Here is a 16,066-nt window from a genome sequence, read left to right as displayed (position 1 = left end):
AAGCAAAGTATATTATGTTATTGTAGTAGAAAATGTGATTAAACATGGAGGAGGGAGCGCCAATTTTATAATTTGTCCCCGGGCGCAAAATCCCATGGCTACGCCACTGGGTACTAGCAAGCCCTTATAAGGTGTCCCTAAAAATCCAGCATTTTTATCCTGATTGTGTTGTTTCTGTGTTTCTCAACAAACCTTGCTCAAGTGCTACGTAATATCGTAAATGCCAATGGGAGACCTTTTAAGTTTTATGCGTGAGTTTACAAAAATTACATTAAATGTAAAATATTGCAATTGCCGTGAGTTGTATCCTCTATCTGCCACAATAACTTTGCCTTTAATACAAAATCGGATGTCACTGGAAGGTAGGTTTTTTAATTTGTTACTTTGGTCTTGTGTTAATTCAGGGATTCCCAACCTTGTTACGATCTCGTACCAGTTGGACGCTCTGTACTGTCACGCGTACCACTTTAGCAGAAAAATAATTTAATTGAATCATATTTTTATCTATTTTTAGCTTACAACTAGCATTATTCCACGCTATTTGTAGCTTAAGGCTTAAGCTATAAAACAGTAGATTATATCTACCAAGAGCAATCATTTTTCCACCTGAAAAACCTACGCGTACGACTAGTGGTTCACGCACCACAGGTTGGGAACCCCTGTGTTAATTGGATCAGAATGGCTTGCTGTGAAACCCAGAGAAGTGGTGCTTTTAATACGAAAGTTATATTACAAAGCTGTAGCACGAAGCGAAAAGTTGCCTTTATATCGTTTAAGTTGTCAAAAGCATTTATATGAGGTGATGAGACTAACGACGCATTTAAGCTAAAGCAACTTTAATAAAGCGGGCGAAGAGTTATACAAGAAGCTTTAAGATTCGCGAATTGTTTTGCATTTATAATGTTACCCTAGTAACAAAAAATACAGTTTTTTTGGAAGCCATTTTGTGGTATTTGTGCAAACCAGAAAAGTACCACAATACCCCAGCTTTAATTCCAGTATAATATAAAAAGCAACTAAACCATAAAACGTGCCTACAAAAAAAAAACGGCTGTATTTACAAATACGATGCGTTTCTACACAGTATTAAAATCTTTTTACAGTTACCTAGACTTGGGAGGCATTGAAATAGAAAAACAAAGTCTATGTTAACATTAAAGAACAAGTATAAAGTAAAGTGTAAGCTTTGAAACAGAACAATAACGAAGAAATAATTACACAGTAAAAATGGAAAAGTTAGCATTTGCACAAATGGATGACAACACTGAAATATTTGTTCTTCCTGTACAACATACCTTCTGCATAGCTATGTAAGCCCAGAATACAAAGAGAACTCTATTGCGATGAGAAAGCTATCTTTACACGCGGGAAAATAAAACCGCTCAATGCTTCTTTGTAAGCCCCGAGAGAATGTCAAGTGAGCCTCGAAACTTTTTGTGATTTTGGAAAATAAATTATTTGTATTACCAATATATGCATAGACACAATCGTTTTAGACTTAAATACGCACTATCCATGAAAAATTATTAATATTGAGACATTTAGATACAGTTTGTAGTGGATTTAGGTTTTTGCATGCCATAAAGGTAAAACCCACTTTAGGTTTTGCAAGTCGTGGCTTATGTAGAACACAATGGATCGTGTTGCGATAAAGAGATTGCGCAAAGAGAATACTTATAAGGTTATAGAAGGGCGAGTGAGTCGCCGATGAACTCTGTGAGTTGCCAGAGCGAACTCGTCAATCCACTTGCAACGGCGAGTCCGCAAACTCCTAAGGCAGCTCCCGAGTAGAAGCACTTCTCAACCAAACGCAATCTGAACAAATTAAACACAAGGTTAAAACGGGCTCAGCCATCTTGTTTTAGTTGCAATGTTTTCTGGTTAACTAATCTTCTTAGGTTTCAACTAACATTAAAACGCAATCTGAACAAGTTAAACACAAGGTTAAAACGGGCTCACCCATCTAATCGCATTTTAAGATAAAACGCATGAATAAACTTTGTTTATTTTAACTTTTTGTGTAATACTTTCTAATAAGACCTCAAAACAAAGCTTAAATGCACACATTTGCCAGTGGCGATACGATAAATCTAATATTATCAGACAGCCAAAAGTAAAAACATAATAAAAACGAATCCAACCATCCAATAGAGTTTTAGATAAAAAGGAAATTCGGTAATGAATCGGCGAAACTAGGATATGAACAAATATGAAGGCAGATTCTAGGGCAGTGGTCAGAAAACTTTTTTCGTCGCGGCCCAAAGTATTTTTTTCAGATTTTGTAGGCCCACTAAAACCACTACGAAGCAGTGTCGGATTCTGAATATTTGATTTTTAGGAGAAATATTACACGGCGCCTTTATGCCCAAAACTTTGCCATACCATATTATAAAACATACTATACAACGAAGAATATACGCGCATAGCGAGAAAAAAATTTTAATTACACATAGTAAAAGTTGACAAAAAATATATTTCGACAGGCATTTATGACCACATTGGGCACGTGAGTCTTTTCAAACTGAGCCAAATTAAAAATTCTATGCCACACCAACATTTACAATAAAGTGCAATGAATGTACGGCTATCACGCGGCCCACAACTACATGATATCACTCAGCTGCTCAAAAGTAACTCGCGGCAGACATCTGGGCCGCGGCCCATAGTTTGCCGACCACTGTTCTGGGGATTTCGATATTTTGGTGGAAAATGTGTATAATGAAGTCACCACGAATCTTCTTTAGAAAGATGCATTGTTTTACGTTTACAGTGTCATGTCACAAATAAACATGAAAGTATTTATAAGATCAAAATTTATTGCTTTAAACAAAACTTCCACAAGCATAAAGTTCCTTACTTGGTTAGTTTTTGTTTCGATTGTAGATCGTTGTTCTTCTGCTTTAGAATGAACTGGTTGCAGCCGGCGATGTAAGTTGTGAAGTAATCTTCCCACTGATAAACCCCACAATCAAGGTTGTAAGCCTGAGAAACAATTAACAAATAGCTTGATAATGAGTTTTAAAGCCAAAAAGGTCGAGTAAATCCACATCATCTTGATTAAGACGTTTCGATTCACACTTGTATCATCGTCAGTTAATGTCATTGTTTTTTAACAACACTTTCTGAACACATAACTTATACTGAACATAAAATTAATTTGAAGACTGTTCAAAAAACGTTGGAAAAATAAGGTTCCACAAAATATAAGGCTTTTTTCAGAGACTGATGATGCCAGATTGGCGAAATATATTTCTCTATTAATAACTAGTCTAGAACTTATAAATTACTGATTATGACTCGGACAAGAAAGTGTATATTGCTACCATCCACTTGAAGTCAATGTCGTCATTAACGTGTATTAGGGCGAGGAGATATCTTCTTATTTAAATCTTCAGTTTGCGTTCTACAGGGACTTTTTAATACGCAAATCAATTCAAAGGCATTTAAACGCTTTTAAAGATTCAAATAATTTGTAACAAACGTACAACACACAAATTTAACCCTATGATTAGATGCTCTGAACTAGAAGACCTTGTAATATTGTTTTCACCTTTTGATCTTCAGCATTCAGTGAGGAATGCAGTTGATCGACATTCGTGTTGCTGAACTTAAAGTTCGTCGTAAAAAAGAATTCCATCACTTCCATGGCGCTCATGATCTTTTCATTGAGTCTTGCCATTCTGAAAAAATAAAGAAATATTGAAGTCTTTGCCATTCTGAAATTAAACATTATATTTTGTAGGATTAGCGTAGCATTGGGTTCAGAATAAAGTATATTTGTGAACTGGGACAATAATTTCAAGCTAAATAAAATCCTAAATTCTTGCCTAAATGGTGATAGTCATTCAAACAAGTAATCCAATTTTATGTCATATTGAAAAAAAAACAGACAATAGTTATAACATAATAAAGGAAGTTTAAATCCTAACAGTTTGAGAGGTGTAAAGACAGGTTGACAAAAAGCTAGATATTAAAGGATAAAATAAAGTTCCATCTGGACTATTGCCTTTAATATTAAAAAATAAATAAAAAAAAAACTAGACAAAACATTGCACCATTCAACAAACGAAAATTTCAAAACTGTTCAATCCACAATAAGGCATAGGTGGCAAACTAGAGTTTTTAGCATCTGCTTAGACTTTATTTTATTTCAAGTATAACTCACTTTTGTTTTTTCCTCATAAGGGCCAGACCTGCATCCATCGCATGGGCAGGAATAGTTTGCGAATAAAAGGTGGTGAGCTCGTACAGCTTTCTGCATATAAATAAATAAAAATGTTTAAATCCATGAACACGCCTTTGCCGAAAGTGTTGCAATAATGAAAACTATATCTCTTCATGTTAAATAGAGTAATCAGGTGGCACTATATAAAAACAAATTGTATTTAATAGCTTTCACACAAGAAACTCTTTTTTGGAAAACTATATTTAACAATTTTTGATAAAATGTGACAATCACAAAAGCAAAACTAAAGAATCTATTTCACCTGTTATTGGTGCATAACACCCAAGGGGCACGGAATGGGTCGCTTGGATTCTCTGCCACATTGTTCTTTGCAAGTGAAACTGAAAACAAAAATAAAAATTGTAAACGATGAATTTAAGCCAGGGTTGTGGAGTCGGGACTCAACAGAGTCGGTTTATTTTGCTGGAGTAGCGAACACGGGGCTTAAGTTAGAAGTTAGACTACGCTTATAGGTTAATGAATTATATGACACACTACGAGTGGTATGTTAAATATATCTACCTTATTTTCGTTAAATAAATGTGTGAAATACAGGCTGTAGAGTCGGATCCGGACTGGGGAATCGCAGAAACAGGACATTTGGTGAAAGTCAGACTCCTGACTCGAGTAAGACTACGCTAAACTAAGACTACACAAACATAAGAGTCCCGAGTGAGACGTGCACAGCACCAAATTTTAAAACTGATTAGATCACAAACTGTAAAGTGTAAAGGTGAAATACCATAAGGTAGATAAAGTCTTTTTTTGTTTATAAGATCCATATCTTTGACTTTGCCTTAAATTTTCCCTTCGGCAAAACTTTGCCCAACTTAACTGAACAATTTTAGATATGTGAACTTCTGCAGCCTGGAACCCAACAAAATCAACATGGCAACACAATTTTTCCCATTGGTTAAGAAACACTAAAACCTACATTTACTGATATAACACTTTTAGTTAAAGTTGTCCATTCTTACTCAAGCGGTCCATAGCAAGGCCATTTTTGATGCCAGAGTTGACGTGGTAGATGGGAAGTGATCCATTGACCCTCGGAACTCGGTCGCAAGTAAAGGAACTGGTGCTTTCATTGTCCGAAGATGAATCCCCTGGAAATTCATGTTCAACCAGTTAAGTTTTAAATTGATCAAACTATTCAATAAATATAGGTGGAATTAGTTCTTCATAGTAAACAGCCTGAAAACCTCTTGGTAATATAGAATGACTACATTAGAGTAAAAATGCAGTTTTGGAACAGATTTTTTATACAGGACTCAAAATACAAAAAGAACACAACAACAATGAAGCAAAAAAAATTTACATGTTTTCGAACAGGGGTTTATTTATCAAATGAATACAAAATTAGTAATAAATGCAAACACTGGCTAGATACAAGCGTTTTTTTCTCAAGCATAAAATAGTTTTGTACAAATTAAAACAAAGTAAATTGTAGAATGAATATCAAGGCACGTGGATAAGTAAGTAGCATTTTGTGGAAATTTAAAAAAATTCTTTGTTGATTTTCACATGGTCAGATGACAAAATGCAACCTACTTCTGTATGGGCTTTGATATTCATTCTACATCTAACTACAACAAAAGCGGATATGAACAAAAACGCCAACTTTTTGGTAATCTGTCTGTATTTACAACCTTGTAAGCCAATTTCCCCAAGCGATGAAACTGCACTGTCACTCTCGTAGCCGAGCGAGCACCTTCTTTCTGCTGAGTCACAAGCAGTCTTCATCGCTGCGCAAATCACGCCGTTCACAACAAAGTCGACCGGTATGTGGTCACAGGTTATGGAGTTATCGACAATCACAGAACGTAGCACACCCTTGGCGTACGCTATTATGAAAGCGGTGGGTCCGTATACGTTTGTACACAAACCCTGGAGAAAAAGCAGTAATTTTTGCTATGAAAGATAATTATGCAGTGAAATTTGAAACACGATTAAGCAGTACACCGGAAGCCTTTAATAGACTAACCCAGTGGTTCCCAACCGGGGGCCATTTGGAAGCTTAAAGGGTAATTGAAGTTCCTTAAAAACATAATTATCGCTCTTTTTAAAATCCTATTAATACAACTTTTTGTGTATGATTTGGGTACAGAAATCCAATGATATGTTTCTACATGCAAATAAATTTGATTGCGATGTCCCAGTTCCGTTTTTAGTGACACTACAGAAATCAACTTTCAAGATTCAAGTAGTTGTGCCGCAATCTATTTATTATTCCTTATGGGTGCCGCAATATATTTATTGTTCCTTATGGGTGCCGCAAACCATAAAAGGTGGGAACCACTGGAGTATCAGAATCAGTCGATCAACTAAGAATTTTCGTGCAAGCAAGGCCAGGCTAGAAATGCAACTGCGGTGTGGTTTGCACTCCAAACTGGCCTTGCTTGCAAAAACCACTCAAAAAAGTTTAGTATTTTAAACACATTTAACTCTTTTCGTGTTCTTTCTGCACTGAAAAAATATCTAACTTATAACAAGTCTAAAAACATACCGGCAGGCAGCAACGGTTCTTTGTAAGCTGGTATTATCATGCTGGGCCTGACGATGCAGATTGGAAGATGAGATCCTTCTCTTGCAACGACGTCCTAAGCAAGCGCCTTCGACAGCGTGTAAGTGTTCGGTCTGACCGAAAATGCAACAGGTTACATTTTAGTCAAGAGAGGTATTTTGATACAAAACTGTTCTTCGTTGAAGCATTTGGCTTAGTTATTTCACAAAATATGTTGTATTTGTGTGATGTGATATGTATAAATTGTTTATTGGAAAGTTTGTATGGTCCCTGTTCTGAGGCGATTTTTTTTTTTAGGTTTTTGTTTTCTCGACAGTTTTCAAGTTACGTCAAAATACGACTTAATAAAGCAATAAATTTATAAAAAAAAGTTTTTCCAGCGAACTTGTGCGCAAATATGCAGCTGAACAATAGCTTAATTTCGTGAACGACTAAAAAACCTGTATTTACATTGCAAAAGAACTCGAAAATATATTTTTTTTGGAAAATTTGCCAAGTAGTCTCGAAACTAAACTAGAGAAACTAGTGCTTATGAAGGTCAACACAAGAAGAAGGACAATCGTGCAATATGCCATGAGTCCAGTTTTTGAGATATATATATATATATATAGTTAATTATTGCTACCGCTAGATGATAACAAAAACCAACATAATGGCCAAGGTATCTCAGGCAGTGCATATTAAATATGTGGCGTTAAAACATTCTAGCTTGTGGCACATTAAGTATAAAGTATTTTAGGCACTGTTTTCTCCTAGCAACACTTTTAAAGCTTGGTATTTGTCCTAAATATATTGGCAAGAACACGGTTTAAAGCAGGGGTGACATTTAATGAATTTTGTTGCTCAATGTGAAATTTGAAACATTTTTGCTTTGCTAAGCGCTTGATATTAGGACGAACTGTCGATGTGGCAACTCTCAACTGCATACTAAGATTTTCGTCTGTTAGCCTCGACCTGTAACGACTTTTTGTGATGTTCATTTTTTTAAAAAAATGTTCCCACATTTAAAAAAAAAAAAAAAAATGTTCCCACATTTAAAAAAACCCGCGGGCCACGTTTTTGTCACCCCTAGTTTAAAGGATTAAAATAAAAACTTAAGCAGTGTAAAAACGAAATAATGTAGCAGTTCTTAACTTCTTAGGCCACTTTCAGGGTAAAACAAACACTTATTTCAAAGTGACCTTTTGTCAAAATGTCCTAATAACTAACCTAATGACTTTAATTTCGCTTTGAATTAGCGAATATGGTCACCTACCTCTTGCCAAGAAGCTGTGGTGTGACCTTGGTGATAAGGGCATCGCCCATCCACCGGAGGGAGCCCTCAAGATCGAGGTAATCGATTCCAACATTGTAAAGCTGTTCATCGGTTTCTTGTCGGTTGCAATGGACATACGCTGGACAAAAATTCTCTATATATTAAACAATACAATGGTTTACATATAGATAAAAAAGTTAGAGTTAAAAAAAAAAAAATGACTTTTTTCTATAAAATATATATTATAGTTTACACAAAAAAAGTGTATGACAATAGCACTTTATAAAGTAGTTACAACGTCAAAACAATTTTCTGGCTTTTCAATTAAATATATTTAACCTTATCCTTGAACAAAAATATATCGGTAGGAAAAAGTTTTAAATTACAATTTCTCGCGACAAAATTCCATGGATGGGGGAGAAGTTAAATCGGTAATTCCTAAACTTTTCAGCTTGCGGCACAGTAAAAAACTAAAATATTTCATGCCACACCATGTACAAAAAACAACAAGTTTAACAGATAAATGCCTTGAAAAGGCCTATGAAATAAATCGTCTATCTTTGCTCATTTATTTTGGATACATTGAATTTCGGAATCTTTGTAACTGTTTTTTAAAGTATTGTCAGTAGTGATAGAAATTTATAACTCTACAACAATTTTTAGCTTGCTACATGATTATTTAATTTTCCTCATTTAAAGATAATTTAATAAAGTTAATAAATCTTGACAAAAGAATTACACCTGGTCTGCGCTCGTACATCCTAACAGTTAACCGACCTGGGATGGTCAGGCCCAACAGTTACCCACCCTTCAGGAAAAAAAATGGTAACCCTCGGCCTAGTATGTGGAATATGGGTATATTTACCCTATAATAGAGTAACCTTAGCACAAATTTACAAAGTTAATCACATAAAGCATTTGAAAAAAAGTGTGATTTTGAAAGCTTTATCATTTAATAAAACAGCAAAATTGAAATTATTTGTGTAACACTGCATATTGCTAATACACACCTGTGGAGATGTGAACGAATGCTTGGAGGTTGTTTCGTTCAGGTCAAAATATTTTGAGAAGCCTCCTCACACACTGGACGTTTATCTCAAAGGCCAACCTGTAGAAATTGATAAAGAAACCAGTGGTTAATAAGCTTTTTTAGACGGCAGCAGACTAAACAGACAAAAAAAAATTAAGGGTATACTTTTTACACCATCATGTAATTAACACTTAACAAGCATGCGGGGCATTATGAACTATACACATAATTCAATTCAGTAACTGTGATATTAAAATGTACATACGATTTTATATAAGTAGACATTTATAGGCCTGCGCTCTTTCACTATTGTACATCAAAAAAAAATTTCTTCAAATGCCGCATACCACAACACATTTTGTTTGAGTTAGGGTGCGGGTTAGCGTTTGGTTGAGGGTGGGTCAAGTTATTATTAACAATAAACATAATATTACTTGACCCACCTAACCCAAACGCCAACCCGCACCCTAACCCCAACAATATGCGTTTTGGTATCCGGTATTATTTTTTTTTGCATAACTTTTCATGTACAATAGTGAAAGAGCGCCCATTTATATACAAATCAATCTCATTCCATTAGTAACTTAGTAAAACTGAGTTACTACATCTGAAGCAACAAAATTTAAAACAATAATAATAATCGCATTTTTTTTATTCCAGACTGGGGGTAACCCCTTGGGAGCACCCATGCACACTTAAGAATCAGATGTATGCGCTGGTCAACAATCCTACCACAGCGTTCAAACTATTAAAGCGACGCAAAATATTTGTGTTAGGGTGCAGGTTAGTGTGTGGGTGAGGGTGGGTCAAGTATTATTTATATTAGTATTGCTTAACCTACCCAAATCCAAACGCTAAGCTGCACCGACCCTAACTCAAATAATGTTCGTTGTTGGATCCTAGACCAGCGCCCAGTAAGTGCCGTAACCTGAGGTGTTCGTTGAACTTGAGTGTTGCAGCGCAGTGGATGAAAACCTGGCACTTCTTTTGTAGAATCTCCCTCGAAGCTTGTCCAAACCAAGATCTTCAGCGCCAAGGTCGCACGAAACAAATTCGAGCTCCGACGCAAAACTCGGCTGCAGCTCACGAAGAACGTCGAAAGCCTGGAAGGGTAAAAGGTTTGAACGTCAAATGACTCAAAGAGATTTAAACCAATGAGAGGAAAGTTGGGGAAAATGGCGAATTTGTTTGGTCGTCTGTCACGCTCTGGTGCATACGAAGAAACAACAAAGTTTAGAGTAGACTCGTTTACTCGTAGTTCTGTTTGCACCATCAACAGCCTCTGATTGGTACAGGGTTAAGCACCTTTTTGCCTCGGATTGCCAAAAAAAGTGTTGAACAGAATGGCATGGCTTTTCAACTATGATTTGAGTTCAGGCTAAGTCATTTAGCCGCGGTATATACTACTACCACAACGAACATTATTTGGGTTAGGGTGTGGTGCGGGTTAGCGTTTGGGCTTTGGTAGGTTAACCAGCAATATTGTTAATGAATAACAACAATACTTGATACGCCATCAACCAAACACTAACCAACACCCTGATCAAAATATCGTGCTTTGCTTTAACAATTGTTTTAACGCTGTGATAGGATTCTAGACCAAAATCGTACCACAACGAAGCGAGCCAAAATTAAAATATTCAAAGAAGAATTCTGTAGTAATCTGTAGTATATTTATGGATTCCTTAAGCCTTGCAATTAAAAGCAAGTCCGCTTGTGAGAAGCTGAGGCAATCTGGCTTACTTTGTTTGCCAAGTTCTCGTCTTTAAATGATTACAGGTACCATATTAAATTATATATTTTTAGTTTAAGAAAAATATATAAATATTTTATAAACAAAAGCGAAGGTGGTCTAGAATCCTAACCCAGATGTCTCTTTGAATGACTAAAAAGGTGAAAGTTGTTTACGTAAAATCCTGGAAGGGTTAAAGTTTTAACTTTAAACGCCAAAATCCTTTAAAGGATAGAGGCTTTAACGTCAAAATCAAGAAAGGGTAATAGTTTAAACGTCAAAATTCTAAAAGAGTAGGCATTTCAACTAATATCAACTCTTGGAGAGATAGATGAAAAAACGTCGAAATTCTGGAAGGTTAAGGGTTCATCCCCAGGGTTTAAGTTTTTAACGGCTAAAATGCGACCCCGAAAAAACACTTTGACTAAGATATATAAACGTCGAAAACATGAAAAGGGAAAGAGCTAACGTCGAACTCTTGGAAGCGTAAAGGTTTTAACATCAAAAACCTGGAAGCGTAAGGGTCTTACGATTTGTTCGCTTTGAGCTTAAAACAGTTGAGTGAAGAGAAATTAGGTCGCCAAAGCTTCGCTGTTTTACTTATGCCTATAGTATTTGGGTAGCAACCACAAAAAAGGTTTAGAAACACTGTTGATCACAAGAACAACTGTACATTTAACCCAGGGGCTCTGAAACTTTGAAACGCGGACTCATGGGGGTACGTGGACCAATTTTCGAGATCTAAGCACGCCGAGGTAAAATCGTAGTGTACATTAAAAATAATAGAATAACATTTTTTTAAAAGAAAAATTTAGTTACGAAAAATTATTTCTCAGTTTCACATTTGCTGAGCCGAATACGCAACCAATTATTTTTAGTGGACTGCTTTAAAAAAGTTTAAGAACTCCGGTTCTTAACCGAACAGCAACGCAATTAATATGACCGAATCCTAAAAAGTCTCTTTCTAATAATACCACCGACTTGAAAATCTAAACCAAAGTCTGATGGACACAGGCATAACCCAGGGGTGGCGGTGGGGTGCATATGTCCCCGGGCGCCAATGTTCAGGGGCGCCGAAATGAGGCTTATAAAAGCCAAAATGAGGCTGCTTCTTCTTTAAATACAATGTTCCATTAAAATTTGAATTGTTTTGCCGTATGAAGTAAGGTGTATTAAGTTAACGTAATGGAAAATGTGATTAAACATGAAGGAGGGGGCGCCAATTATAAAGTTTGCCCCAGGGCGCAAAATACCTTAGCTACCAATCTGCTTATGGAGTTGGAGAATAGAAAACCAGGGATAAAAAACAAGAATGCAAAGAGTTACTTTCTTAAGACGAGGTTTTTGGGTAAACGAAATGCGTAAGATGAGGTTAGTTAGCCTACTTCCCGCATTTCCTTAACGTAATGCTGGTCCATATGCTATTGCTCATTGATAAATTTGCAAGAATTCAATAAATTCATTTGGACACTTTTTGAAACTTGGGTGAAGTAAGCTTAGGGTACTTAAGGTATTATATTTAAATATCCTTGCAAACTATTAATTGCGTGGGCTCCAGAAAACGATTGGTGTTGAAAGTCTGTAAAAACACTTTTACATTTGTAAAAAAAGTGCGTTTAGCGGATACAGTGGTGGCAATCAGGTATAACTTAGTTTCTTTAACGTTTTTATTGGATCTGTGGGGGTGCGGGTCTGGATTAATGAGTCTTCATTTATATAATTGCCAAGATGAATCGACCACACTCCTACAAGATTTGAGATGGCCTGTCTTCGTGAGGCCATTCAGGTCCAATTCTTTCCTTTAGTTCAGATACATGAACAGTCAATTTTTGCTGTCTTCAGTCAAAGCTGTAAAAGCCTCTCTCTGCACTATAGGCAGTACTGGGTGATACTGGTTGATACTGGTTGATACTGGTTGATACTGTTTTTTATTCGATTGAGCGACTATACTTATAGGCGAAAATATTTCTAAAATGCACAGGAAATATTGACGTAGATATTCTTACGATTTTCAATAATAAATCACGTGACAACAAGGCGTGGTCTAAACCTTTTTCTCTCGACTCTTATAGACGGAAATAATATTTTTGTCCAAATATGGCTTGAACAAAAGCGCTTCGATCTACATTGCGACGTAACTGGCGACGATTCTAAAAATAATGGATTGTTGACAATAAGGCGAATTTCAAAACAAAGCGCTCACATTAAACGGATATACGTCACCTCACATTCAGCTCTGACGCATAAAAATTGGTGTAACAAGGCATTCGTTGCAAGAAATCTACGTAACGGAATTTTACCGAAAACTTTCCGCTTATCGTTTGCACATTGGCTGCAAGGAGTGACGTAAACATTACATATGGTTACAAAGAATTTAGGCCATAGATTTTTACTGAAAATTTTCCGTTACGACACATCGATTAAAACAAAAATTCTCTGTGTAAACACAATATGACAAAATGGCTTCTACAAATATTCCCACGCTAGATTTTGGAACAGCTTGCATATTAAAAGCTGGTTATTTGTTTGTGAAATGTGTGTGGACACGTGGACGCGAAAATTGTTCGATCACATAACGCATTTGCGCAATTGTTTTAGTCAGATTCCTGATTCCTCGAGAAAGTTTTCTCTTTGGTGCCTGAATTAGCAACCGAGGACTTTGATGTCAGCGTTCGCTGAGTTGCTCGAAATTGTTGTGTGCTTGACACACCATTGCATTGCTGTGGATTGAGCTTTTCAGGCGATCTGTGCGGCAGCAGGGGAAACTCCCTGTTTGGTGCGTTGTAATTTTGACGTCACCGGAAAGCCATTCATTGTGCGCTGCGCTGTGCTGTGACCTTTCGCTGTCCAACGTGCTTTTGTATTCTGAAAAATGCGAAATATTTTTCGGCAGATGTGTGTTCGTATGTCTGGAACATTTTTATTGCAACACTTCAAACTTAGGTTATTAACATTTTGGTTATAGACACACACATTTTCTATACTTATATATATATATATAGGCGCGACAGGTTACACTTAAAGTTTGAGACAATTAATTACTGGAATATATATTTACTCACGTTACACATCTTTTGCAATTCAATACAAAATTAAATTCTATTGATTTTTAACATTGAGCAACATTTCCTTTAAAATTTGCATTTTTTTTAGTTTGCACAATTCGTTCAATGTTAGTTTTAAAATAACGACGCATCACAAGAAAATACGCTTTGAAGTTGCTGCTTATTCACTATTGCTTTCAACAAAAGGCAGGAAATGGGGTGTTCCTGAAGTTGTGATTTGAAAGCTAATGTTTCGCGTGTGGATAAATCATTATGCTTGATACGAGATGTTTAAACTCGTGTGTAAACGCGGCTGCGTGATGAGAGAAAAACAGACAAAAACCCAAAACGTACCAAATGTTTAAAAGAATTCGGAAATTTAACACGAAATTATTTCGTGCACAACAAAATTAAGTCGTGATTCACAAGTTTAACGCGTTGATTTCAAACTGTTGAGCTCCAAGCACAAAAATTAAGCTCTTTTAACATTTATCAAAAGATCGTGCGATCGATGTTTAAGCTTAGACTTCATAGATATAGACTATACATAATTTGCGAAATGCGATACATAATGGTTTAATAAAAAGTCGCACTAAAACAATTTACAGACCTTTCGGTCGGTATTTTAATAATTATACATATATATATTAAAAGTATAAGATTTTCACCTGATAAACTAGGCAGAATCAGTTATTGTGAAATCCATAATTCCGTTTCGTTTTCCATGATTCCAAACGGTGGTGATGTCTTTATCGACAACGCTTGTTTGTATTTCGTGTTTCGAATTCCAAGCAAATGCTTTGCTGACGCTATGGAGCGTCTCTTCACGTATCTTTCGATGAGATTAATTTCTTCTAAAGCTGGCTTCTTGCAAGTTCCAAACATGACAGTTTTTAGGCGGCCGTTTGTAGGTGGTCCATACAGATTAAGGCACATATTTTTTCTTTGAGCTTCGTTTCTTCAGTCTTCTTGGGAAAGTAGTTTGCAGGTGGTTCGTTCCTCACACGCGGGCATCAATTTGTAGAGGAGTATGGGTCCGGATTAATGAGTCTTCATTTATATAATTGCCAAGATGAATCGACCACACTCCTACAAGATTTGAGATGGCCTGTCTTCGTGAGGCCATTCAGGTCCAATTCTTTCCTTTAGTTCAGATACATGAACAGTCAATTTTTGCTGTCTTCAGTCAAAGCTGTAAAAGCCTCTCTCTGCACTATAGGCAGTACTGGGTGATACTGGTTGATACTGGTTGATACTGGTTGATACTGTTTTTTATTCGATTGAGCGACTATACTTATAGGCGAAAATATTTCTAAAATGCACAGGAAATATTGACGTAGATATTCTTACGATTTTCAATAATAAATCACGTGACAACAAGGCGTGGTCTAAACCTTTTTCTCTCGACTCTTATAGACGGAAATAATATTTTTGTCCAAATATGGCTTGAACAAAAGCGCTTCGATCTACATTGCGACGTAACTGGCGACGATTCTAAAAATAATGGATTGTTGACAATAAGGCGAATTTCAAAACAAAGCGCTCACATTAAACGGATATACGTCACCTCACATTCAGCTCTGACGCATAAAAATTGGTGTAACAAGGCATTCGTTGCAAGAAATCTACGTAACGGAATTTTACCGAAAACTTTCCGCTTATCGTTTGCACATTGGCTGCAAGGAGTGACGTAAACATTACATATGGTTACAAAGAATTTAGGCCATAGATTTTTACTGAAAATTTTCCGTTACGACACATCGATTAAAACAAAAATTCTCTGTGTAAACACAATATGACAAAATGGCTTCTACAGATCGAACGAATTTCGTAAGAAGATCCTCAGCATGATTTTAATCAGGGCTTTCCAAAATGTTCTCTCTGCAAGTAATTTTACTCGAAAACACTTAAGTCTTGACTTAAGGGCACCAGCATCGGTCGAACTCGTTGCGCGCTTTGTCGCCACCTGGCGGCACCGCCATAAGAAATCACCTGAAAAAAAGCGGTCACTTGAAGCGTGAGTGAGCGCACGAGGTGCTCGTATCGCGCGACCCGATCAATCGGCGGCCGCCAAAGTTATTCAAGTTCTTAAACGGACCGCGTGGTCCAAGCATTGACTTGGGTCATTGCAACACTGGTTATTCATCTTAATTTTGGAAGATAAAACAATTCAATTGCTATATGTTGCGTTTATGTTATTTTTTCCTTAAGATTTTACTCATATTCGCACGAGTTTATCAGTTTTAATGTTAGCGC

The 16,066-nt window shown here is 36.4% G+C and overlaps 1 pseudogene; it reads right to left on the bottom strand.

Annotated features, from left to right (window-relative positions):
* Positions 1-1,682: 1,682 nt before the first annotated feature.
* LOC146137305 (fatty acyl-CoA reductase 1-like) lies at positions 1,683-15,616 on the bottom strand (annotated as a pseudogene).
* Between the last annotated feature and the right edge of the window lie 450 nt (positions 15,617-16,066).

This window comes from Ascidiella aspersa, chromosome 7 (assembly GCF_963924565.1).
Source record: "Ascidiella aspersa chromosome 7, kaAscAspe10.2, whole genome shotgun sequence".
In the NCBI taxonomy this organism is placed as follows: domain Eukaryota; kingdom Metazoa; phylum Chordata; class Ascidiacea; order Phlebobranchia; family Ascidiidae; genus Ascidiella; species Ascidiella aspersa.
This window is presented reverse-complemented; position numbering and strand designations above follow the sequence as displayed.